General features: G+C 29.8%; 1 pseudogene; it reads right to left on the reverse strand.

The window, feature by feature from the left end:
• LOC138308258 (uncharacterized) overlaps positions 1–11,582 on the reverse strand; it is a 465,904-nt pseudogene that overhangs the window by 308,447 nt on the left and 145,875 nt on the right.

Raw genomic sequence — 11,582 nt, forward strand, 5'->3', positions numbered from 1 at the left:
GATGATAACTCCATACTATATACTGATGATAACTCCATACTATATACTGATGATAACTCCATACTATATACTGATGATAACTCCATACTATATACTGATGATAACTCCATACTATATACTGATGATAACTCCATACTATATACTGATGATAACTCCATACTATATACTGATGATAACTCCATACTATATACTGATGATAACTCACATACTATATACCTGATGATGATAACTCCATACTATATACTGATGATAACTCCATACTATATACTGATGATAACTCCATACTATATACTGATGATGATAACTCCATACTATATACTGATGATAACTCCATACTATATACTGATGATAACTCCATACTATATACTGATGATAACTCCATACTATATACTGATGATAACTCCATACTATATACTGATGATAACTCCATACTATATACTGATGATAACTCCATACTATATATACTGATGATAACTCCATACTATATACTGATGATAACTCCATACTATATACTGATGATAACTCCATACTATATACTGATGATAACTCCATACTATATATACTGATGATAACTCCATACTATATACTGATGATAACTCCATACTATATACTGATGATAACTCCATACTATATACTGATGATAACTCCATACTATATAACTGATGATAACTCCATACTATATACTGATGATAACTCCATACTATATACTGATGATAACTCCATACTATATACTGATGATAACTCCATACTATATACTGATGATAACTCCATACTATATACTGATGATAACTCCATACTATATACTGATGATAACTCCATACTATATACTGATGATAACTCCATACTATATACTGATGATAACTCCATACTATATACTGATGATAACTCCATACTATATACTGATGATAACTCCATACTATATACTGATGATAACTCCATACTATATACTGATGATAACTCCATACTACTATATACTGATGATAACTCCATACTATATACTGATGATAACTCCATACTATATACTGATGATAACTCCATACTATATACTGATGATAACTCCATACTATATACTGATGATAACTCCATACTATATACTGATGATAACTCCATACTATATACTGATGATAACTCCATACTATATACTGATGATAATCCATACTATATACTGATGATAACTCCATACTATATACTGATGATAACTCCATACTATATACTGATGATAACTCCATACTATATACTGATGATAACTCCATACTATATACTGATGATAACTCCATACATATATACTGATGATAACTCCATACTATATACTGATGATAACTCCATACTATATACTGATGATAACTCCATACTATATATACTGATGATAACTCCATACTATATACTGATGATAACTCCATACTATATACTGATGATAACTCCATACTATATACTGATGATAACTCCATACTATATACTGATGATAAATCCATACTATATACTGATGATAACTCCATACTATATACTGATGATAACTCCATACTATATACTGATGATAACTCCATACTATATACTGATGATAACTCCATACTATATACTGATGATAACTCCATACTATATACTGATGATAACTCCATACTATATACTGATGATAACTCCATACTATATACTGATGATTACTCCATACTATATACTGATGATTACTCCATGCTATATACTGATGATAACTCCATACTATATACTGATGATAACTCCATACTATATACTGATGATAACTCCATATATATACTGATGATAACTCCATACTATATACTGATGATAACTCCATACTATATACTGATGATAACTCCATACTATATACTGATGATAACTCCATACTATATACTGATGATAACTCCATACTATATACTGATGATAACTCCATACTATATACTGATGATAACTCCATACTATATACTGATGATAACTCCATACTATATACTGATGATAACTCCATACTATATACTGATGATAACTCCATACTATATACTGATGATAACTCCATACTATATACTGATGATAACTCCATACTATATACTGATGATAACTCCATACTATATACTGATGATAACTCCATACTATATACTGATGATAACTCCATACTATATACTGATGATAACTCCATACTATATACTGATGATAACTCCATACTATATACTGATGATAACTCCATACTATATACTGATGATAACTCCATACTATATACTGATGATAACTCCATACTATATACTGATGATAACTCCATACTATATACTGATGATAACTCCATACTATATACTGATGATAACTCCATACTATATACTGATGATAACTCCATACTATATACTGATGATAACTCCATACTATATACTGATGATAACTCCATACTATATACTGATGATAACTCCATACTATATACTGATGATAACTCCATACTATATACTGATGATAACTCCATACTATATACTGATGATAACTCCATACTATATACTGATGATAACTCCATACTATATACTGATGATAACTCCATACTATATACTGATGATAACTCCATACTATATACTGATGATAACTCCATACTATATACTGATGATAACTCCATACTATATACTGATGATAACTCCATACTATGTATACTGATGATAACTCCATACTATATACTGATGATAACTCCATACTATATACTGATGATAACTCCATACTATATACTGATGATAACTCCATACTATATACTGATGATAACTCCATACTATATACTGATGATAACTCCATACTATATACTGATGATAACTCCATACTATATACTGATGATAACTCCATACTATATACTGATGATTACTCCATACTATATACTGATGATAACTCCATACTATATACTGATGATAACTCCATACTATATACTGATGATAACTCCATACTATATACTGATGATTACTCCATACTATATACTGATGATAACTCCATACTATATACTGATGATAACTCCATACTATATACTGATGATAACTCCATACTATATACTGATGATAACTCCATACTATATACTGATGATAACTCCATACTATATACTGATGATAACTCCATACTATATACTGATGATAACTCCATACTATATACTGATGATAACTCCATACTATATACTGATGATAACTCCATACTATATACTGATGATAACTCCATACTATATACTGATGATAACTCCATACTATATACTGATGATAACTCCATACTATATACTGATGATAACTCCATACTATATACTGATGATAACTCCATACTATATACTGATGATAACTCCATACTATATACTGATGATAACTCCATACTATATACTGATGATAACTCCATACTATATACTGATGATAACTCCATACTATATACTGATGATAACTCCATACTATATACTGATGATAACTCCATACTATATACTGATGATAACTCCATACTATATACTGATGATAACTCCATACTATATACTGATGATAACTCCATACTATATACTGATGATAACTCCATACTATATACTGATGATAACTCCATACTATATACTGATGATAACTCCATACTATATACTGATGATAACTCCATACTATATACTGATGATAACTCCATACTATATACTGATGATAACTCCATACTATATACTGATGATAACTCCATACTATATACTGATGATAACTCCATACTATATACTGATGATAACTCCATACTATATACTGATGATAACTCCATACTATATACTGATGATAACTCCATACTATATACTGATGATAACTCCATACTATATACTGATGATAACTCCATACTATATACTGATGATAACTCCATACTATATACTGATGATAACTCCATACTATATACTGATGATAACTCCATACTATATACTGATGATAACTCCATACTATATACTGATGATAACTCCATACTATATACTGATGATAACTCCATACTATATACTGATGATAACTCCATACTATATACTGATGATAACTCCATACTATATACTGATGATAACTCCATACTATATACTGATGATAACTCCATACTATATACTGATGATAACTCCATACTATATACTGATGATAACTCCATACTATATACTGATGATAACTCCATACTATATACTGATGATAACTCCATACTATATACTGATGATAACTCCATACTATATACTGATGATAACTCCATACTATATACTGATGATAACTCCATACTATATACTGATGATAACTCCATACTATATACTGATGATAACTCCATACTATATACTGATGATAACTCCATAATATATATACTGATGATAACTCCATACTATATACTGATGATAACTCCATACTATATACTGATGATAACTCCATACTATATACTGATGATAACTCCATACTATATACTGATGATAACTCCATACTATATACTGATGATAACTCCATACTATATACTGATGATAACTCCATACTATATATACTGATGATAACTCCATACTATATACTGATGATAACTCCATACTATATACTGATGATAACTCCATACTATATACTGATGATTACTCCATACTATATACTGATGATAACTCCATACTATATACTGATGATGATAACTCCATACTATATACTGATGATAACTCCATACTATATACTGATGATAACTCCATACTATATACTGATGATAACTCCATACTATATACTGATGATAACTCCATACTATATACTGATGATAACTCCATACTATATACTGATGATAACTCCATACTATATACTGATGATAACTCCATACTATATACTGATGATAACTCCATACTATATACTGATGATAACTCCATACTATATACTGATGATAACTCCATACTATGTATCGATGATAACTCCATACTATATACTGATGATAACTCCATACTATATACTGATGATAACTCCATACTATATACTGATGATAACTCCATACTATATACTGATGATAACTCCATACTATATACTGATGATAACTCCATACTATATACTGATGATAACTCCATACTATATACTGATGATAACTCCATACTATATACTGATGATAACTCCATACTATATACTGATGATAACTCCATACTATATACTGATGATAACTCCATACTATATACTGATGATAACTCCATACTATATACTGATGATAACTCCATACTATATACTGATGATAACTCCATACTATATACTGATGATAACTCCATACTATATACTGATGATAACTCCATACTATATACTGATGATAACTCCATACTATATACTGATGATAACTCCATACTATATACTGATGATAACTCCATACTATATACTGATGATAACTCCATACTATATACTGATGATAACTCCATACTATATACTGATGATAACTCCATACTATATACTGATGATAACTCCATACTATATATACTGATGATAACTCCATACTATATACTGATGATAACTCCATACTATATACTGATGATAACTCCATACTATATACTGATGATAACTCCATACTATATATACTGATGATAACTCCATACTATATACTGATGATAACTCCATACTATATACTGATGATAACTCCATACTATATACTGATGATAACTCCATACTATATACTGATGATAACTCCATACTATATACTGATGATAACTCCATACTATATACTGATGATTACTCCATACTATATACTGATGATAACTCCATACTATATACTGATGATAACTCCATACTATATACTGATGATAACTCCATACTATATACTGATGATAACTCCATACTATATACTGATGATAACTCCATACTATATACTGATGATAACTCCATACTGTATAATGATGATTACTCCATACTATATACTGATGATAACTCCATACTATATACTGATGATAACTCCATACTATATACTGATGATAACTCCATACTATATACTGATGATAACTCCATACTATATACTGATGATAACTCCATACTATATACTGATGATAACTCCATACTATATACTGATGATAACTCCATACTATATACTGATGATAACTCCATACTATATACTGATGATAACTCCATACTATATACTGATGATAACTCCATACTATATACTGATGATAACTCCATACTATATACTGATGATGATAACTCCATACTATATACTGATGATAACTCCATACTATATACTGATGATAACTCCATACTATATACTGATGATAACTCCATACTATATACTGATGATAACTCCATACTATATACTGATGATAACTCCATACTATATACTGATGATAACTCCATACTATATACTGATGATAACTCCATACTATATACTGATGATAACTCCATACTATATACTGATGATAACTCCATACTATATACTGATGATAACTCCATACTATATACTGATGATAACTCCATACTATATACTGATGATAACTCCATACTATATACTGATGATAACTCCATACTATATACTGATGATAACTCCATACTATATACTGATGATAACTCCATACTATATATATACTGATGATAACTCCATACTATATACTGATGATAACTCCATACTATATACTGATGATAACTCCATACTATATACTGATGATAACTCCATACTATATACTGATGATAACTCCATACTATATACTGATGATAACTCCTATACTATATACTGATGATAACTCCAATACTATATACTGATGATAACTCCATACTATATACTGATGATAACTCCATACTATATACTGATGATAACTCCATACTATATACTAATGATAACTCCATACTATATACTGATGATAACTCCATACTATATACTGATGATAACTCCATACTATATACTGATGATAACTCCATACTATATACTGATGATAACTCCATACTATATACTGATGATAACTCCATACTATATACTGATGATAACTCCATACTATATACTGATGATAACTCCATACTATATACTGATGATAACTCCATACTATATACTGATGATAACTCCATACTATATACTGATGATAACTCCATACTATATACTGATGATAACTCCATACTATATACTGATGATAACTCCATACTATATACTGATGATAACTCCATACTATATACTGATGATAACTCCATACTATATACTGATGATAACTCCATACTATATACTGATGATAACTCCATACTATATACTGATGATAACTCCATACTATATACTGATGATAACTCCATACTATATACTGATGATAACTCCATACTATATACTGATGATAACTCCATACTATATACTGATGATAACTCCATACTATATACTGATGATAACTCCATACTATATACTGATGATAACTCCATACTATATACTGATGATAACTCCATACTATATACTGATGATAACTCCATACTATATACTGATGATAACTCCATACTATATACTGATGATAACTCCATACTATATACTGATGATAACTCCATACTATATACTGATGATAACTCCATACTATATACTGACTGATAACTCCATACTATATACTGATGATTACTCCATACTATATACTGATGGTTTCTTATTTCTTGTGACTAAATTTCATTTTGAGCATTAGATGAAAACAGAACTTTTGGTATACTAAATGTACAAGCTAGATGATATAAGTAGGTCCAATGATCTTGATACTGGTGGTTGTATTGCGGCTGATATTGTCGTAAATCTTTCACAGTTAATACTGAAATAACGCTGATGTGGTGATAGTTCTTACGGGAGTCTGCTAGCGTTGTGATATTTGCACAATAATGAAATAAGAATTAAGACGCAATTTTGTAGTTATCACTTCGCTTCAATTCTGGTAACTATAGTTAAGATGTTAATGGCAATAGTTGTGAATTATTCATACGAGGTATTTAGCCTTGGACTTTATTAACCACAGCTAAATTAAGTAACGATCAATCACCCTTTATGAGACGCGTCAAACACCATTGTCCTAGCTTATGTTCTCGGTATTCCTCCGCGACCTAACCCTTTTCCTTTGTTTTATTTATTTTTTGATTCAGTACCATATACTCCTAGTTAATTTTTCAATTAGCAGAAGTCATATCAATCGTTACAGAAAATCTAAAAAAAAAATAACGTTACGATCTTAAAAAGGTGCACTACTTTTATTCTTGAGGACTATTTATATATAGATAACTATTTATGTAGCAATCGTAATATGAATAGGGATTCTGATCGATACGTTTTTCTTTTTTAACCTTGGGTTGGAAAGTGGATCACATACGAAAGTCGACGCAGTGTTACCCTATCGTCTGTCTGCACAGGTAAAGTGTTTAATCTATTTTAATTCAAATGAACATTTGTAATGATTTCGATCGAACAACGATTATTGATGACTTGTATATATTAATTCAATTACACTGATTAATTGAATTAAAAAATCATTACGGATCAATTATATTTAGGTTTTAATCTCATTAAAGTCTCGTTTTAAAGTTGTGATTAAAAAAATCTCCATTTGTAGCAAGCTTTCATATAAAATATTTGTAAAAAATAGATTTCTATTGTTTGTAGAATGTTTAATATGGCGTCCATTTTGAATATATATATTTTGTAAAAGGACAAAAATTAAGTACCCCTATTTGAATGCCGATTTTATGCATCTGCATCAGCGTCCAAAATGTTAAAAAAAAAAAGATACAAAGTATTTTCATTTTCAAAACTTTGGGCTGCATTGGTAGCATATACTGTTATTCTGACCAAAATGATTAGGTTGACTGTGTAATATTATTATTTTCTTTTAGAAAACATAAGTTAGTTAATTATGCAAATATTGATATCTTCTTATCATATAGTTTTTTCGGATATCCAAGTGGACGATAATGTGTAAGTTTGCATGTGTATCGTAAAAACAGGGAAATTCCGGGAAAATCACAATTTGCGTTAAATAGCTATCAAGCACACCATCATATTTTTTTCATTCCACTTAAACATACTAAATGAAAGTGAGAGATAATAATTAACGTTACCGCACTATCTAACAATGGACTTTGCGTATCCCTTCTGAGAACAAGAGATGGTCTTGCACTTGTTCAGAGAGACAATAAGTATTACCTAAATATCTCGTATAGTGTTTGCATACTACTGTAGCTGCTTATATCCCGTTTTCGCGTGAACTTCTTTTGATAACGTTAATTATCGCGGAATCAATTTCCGTGAAAAAGATAGAAAAAATATAAGTCAGATAACCTGTATACCATATTACTGTTAGAAATAGACCAATGAGCGAACACTTCTCTCCGCGAACTTATGTTAAATTCCCAATATCCGTATCTGTCTTATTTTCATGATTTAGAAGAATGTTGAAAAAAATCCTGTTGCAAATCATGTAAAGACAGAACTAAATCGAAGTCAAGATGAGCGATAATGATTCGGAAACTTTTGATAAAAATCAAATAAATATTGAACATCCCTAGGTGGGTCCCATTTAGTCAAACAAGTCGAAGTTAGTCGACATCGTATCGTCGTTTCCAAGAATGTCATGTGACTACCGTAACTATGTAACGCCTGTCCGAACTATTCCGAGAACATCTTATGAACTTTCCGACTTCCGTTCAGCAATACTCGTAACTTCTATGGCGACCAATTTAAAATGAAGGCATGTTTAAAAGTATCAACTTTCAATATCTGCTATACCAAAGTTATTAAGAAATCATTATAAATATTCTTTGAAGATCTTACATGAGTGATAATTTCATGTGAGATTTTATGAAACGAGTCTAAGAAGTTTTTATTTTTGCGAGCCTTGAAGATTGAAGATCTTACATACGTGATCATTTCATATGAATTTTTATGAAACGAGTCTAAGAAGTTTTATTTTTGCGAGCCTTGGCTATTAAGATTATTATCTTGTTTTAGATTTTAATTTTAATTTGGTCCGGAAACTCATTTATATATCATTTTAGATTTAGATACATTAATGCCAAATACTTCTTTAATCTTGCAAAATAAGTAACTGAATGTAGCAGTTTTAATAATGAAAATAAACCTTATCTGTTAGTAGATCATCAAAACTTGATTATATCTTTATTGTCACCAATCAGATTTGATCGCTATGTTAGTACTATTTGATAATTAGAAAATTAAATAGCGTTACTGAGTATTATACACAAAAGTAAGGCTTCGATCACAGTACATGTACATGGTGTATATCCTCGTGGTAAAGAGTGTGTGGCGATGAAACCGTTTTATTCCATACTATATAAACTGACTTTGAGTTTAGAATTATATGAATTTTATTAGTAATTCTGAAGTAATCCTTATGGAGAAAAACATCTCTGAAATGTTCATTAGCGAACGTGTTATAATCGAACAGAAATAATGGAGAAACACTCAAACAGAAAATGAGAGTGTCTGATTAAACTGGAAATCATTTAGATGCAGTGTATTACATATACTGTATGTTACTTAGCTTTGTGTTACGTATAAAGTTTATTTGGCTCTCCCTGACATGTATAATTCATGTTGTGATAACCAAATTTCTTATAAAATCATAATTTGATACCTGAAATGATAAACCTTAAGCTATTTTGATTGATAGTATGATGTGTTTACGATACACAAGGCTAATTGTGAAAAATAAAATTGTGGACATCAAAAACTTTTGACTGTTAAATTGCGAGAAGCTGAAAATGTGACCAATAACATAAAAAGTTCTTATTATTGCAGACATATGGGTGATAGTAAACCATTCACAGCGTAAAAATTGGATTAAGACAATTATGTACGTAAATGTGTATTTCAACCTTGCTTGTTATGAGCAGTTTCAATGTCTTACAAAATTACGTTTGTTACGTCGATTTTGATTGGCTGACACAATGGCGTAATGATTTCATAGAAAAAAGAGTCTTTCAGTCAATTTGGAGCTTTTACGAGATTATCTATTTTAGATTGATTTATAAGAATTATTTAGTTGTAATCCTTAAGTTAATTTCTGCATTATCTGGAGGTTGCTGGTGCACAGAATGAGATGTTTCTATACTACAGAACAGTTGATAAATGCTGTTTTTGTTGAAGTGATGTGATGAGGAACTCAAATGATTAAGTGTAAACTCAGATACTCTAAATATCAAAAACTCCTTTCCAACTCAAAGATGTAGCAGGTAGGTTAGTACCTAATGAAGACAACTTTATAATGAATTTTAATAAAATAAATGTCAGGTCGCATCAAATACGCTATTGTCATTAACAGTCGGTTAATCTATTTTCGATAGCTGTCAATCAAATCGCCTTAGTATGATATTTGACAAGGTCAACTTAATATATATGTTCCTTCAGTTCGGTATTCGCCGACACACGTGCTTTCGAGAAAATGCGAAAATGCTTGCTAAATATGTAATAATCATCAATCAACCTATTGGACAATATTTGACGCAAAATCTCATAACCTTCCATGAAGTAATATGATGATAAAGGCTGCTTAAACACTGATTAACCTGTCTTTAAAGTGTAACAGCTGTGTTTTGAAATACATAATTCATTCCATGAATTATTAATTAAGTTCAGGGGTCCTGAAATGTAAATGTATAACGAAAATATGCAATGTTATATAATAATGGATTTATCTACCATAAAATGGTTAAGAGAAG

The sequence above is a fragment of the Argopecten irradians genome, chromosome 14 (genome assembly GCF_041381155.1).
Source record: "Argopecten irradians isolate NY chromosome 14, Ai_NY, whole genome shotgun sequence".
Taxonomy (NCBI): domain Eukaryota; kingdom Metazoa; phylum Mollusca; class Bivalvia; order Pectinida; family Pectinidae; genus Argopecten; species Argopecten irradians.